At 48.6% G+C, this 1670-nt stretch overlaps 1 non-coding gene across 1 annotated transcript; it reads left to right on the forward strand.

The window, feature by feature from the left end:
• The first annotated feature begins 571 nt into the window (after positions 1–571).
• Positions 572–644, forward strand: trnar-ucu (transfer RNA arginine (anticodon UCU)). The gene has a single exon. It is a non-coding gene; the product is annotated as a tRNA-Arg (tRNA).
• Positions 645–1670: the final 1026 nt, after the last annotated feature.

Below are 1670 nucleotides of genomic sequence, written 5' to 3' on the forward strand. Positions count from 1 at the left end.
ACTTTATTAATAACCAAGTGCTAGGAAGACGGGCCTGAGAATGGAAAAAGAAATTGATAGAGGAGCTGGAAATGGGAATAGGAACAGTAGTGGGATTTGAAATAGAAATGGGCATGGAGAAACTGGAATAGACTGGAATGATAGTGGTGTAAATGGGAAATGAAGTAAGCCAACTGGGAGTAAGGACACAAAAGACAGGAATATAAATGGACTAGAGATAGGAAAATACACTCACTGGACACTTTATTAGGTGCACCTTGATAGTAAAGGGCTGAATCACCTTTTGCCTTCAGAGCTTTCTTACTTGTTTGTGGTATAAATTCAGAAAGATGCTTCCAAGACTCATAAAGACTTAATGTTTAATGTAACTAGACCCAGTGATCCAGATCGTAGTTACTCTCTGGTCCTTATGTGGTATCATGAGTCTCCACAAACAACAGAAACACCGACCAAACAAAGTGAAGCTCAGAGCTCTGCTCAGGAGCTGAATAAGCATTTTCTCCATTCTGTTGTTCACAATGAACCAGCTGTATGCTAAACAATATGCAGCATTTCAAGGTCACTGTGCGTGGCCCCAGTGGCCTAATGGATAAGGCACTGGCCTTCTAAGCCAGGGATTGTGGGTTCGAGTCCCATCTGGGGTGATCTCCAGAAGAGTGGCGCAGCGGAAGCGTGCTGGGCCCCTAACCCAGAGGTCGATGCATCAAAACCATCCTCTGCTAGCACTTTTAGACAGAAGCTGGATTAGAAATGGTTCCTCTTTGCACTCACTGGCCATGTCTTTAAATCTTCACAGATTTAACAAGGTGCTGGAAACATTCCTCAAAGATTTTGTTGGAGGCCTATCTCCCCTCACCACACTCCCTGCCAGTGACTGATGCCCTCAGGGGTCGGTGCGTTGGTGGTTCTTGGTGTCCGGGGCTGGGCACTCAGGTATGTACCAGCTCACTCCCGCTGACTACTTGGCGGGGCCTGGTGCCTGTTGCTCGGTCAGGCCGTCGGGCCTGTGGCTCGGTTCACTCTGGCACAGCTGGCTGCCGGCAGAGCCGGCGGGCATGCCACTGCAGCCCCCTCTGGCTTCTGCTCCGGGGCTACTGGGTGACCCCTCATCTGGGGCTCTCCTCAGCTCTTCCCAGGAGGGAGGCACGGATGCCCCTCCGGTGGTCCTCCTTGGGCTCTCGCACTCTGGGGCCTCTGGATGTCTGGAGCCTGGATCTCCTCCATGCCTGCTTCATGGGGACAGGGCTATGGCTCTCTACACCCTCTAGCAGACCGTTACATGGGGAAACCTTTTGAATACAAGCGCGCTGATCCACACAGGTGTGCACACGGGTGTTCACTGTTCATAGACATAAACTACAGCTTTATTGGCTGCTATTTCCAAGCACATCATGCGCTGTTGGTCCTGCGTACAACAACATTCAATATTTAGTATTTACTGCTGTTTACACTTAGCTAGATTAACGTGATGGTGTTGTGTTTAGTATATTGCTCTGGGTTGTTTTTGCTTGTTTTCTCTTCTTTTTCTCTCAACAGGTGATCCAGGAGATTTTTTTTCTCTTCTTTCTCTTTTTAAGTGCCCTTTCTCACTGTCCCTCTTCCCTTCTGTTTTTCTTTTCCTTCCTCTTTCTTTCTCCCTTTCCTATCCCTCACTCATGTCTGTCCCATCT

Source organism: Astatotilapia calliptera, chromosome 23 (assembly GCF_964374335.1).
Source record: "Astatotilapia calliptera chromosome 23, fAstCal68.1, whole genome shotgun sequence".
Taxonomy (NCBI): domain Eukaryota; kingdom Metazoa; phylum Chordata; class Actinopteri; order Cichliformes; family Cichlidae; genus Astatotilapia; species Astatotilapia calliptera.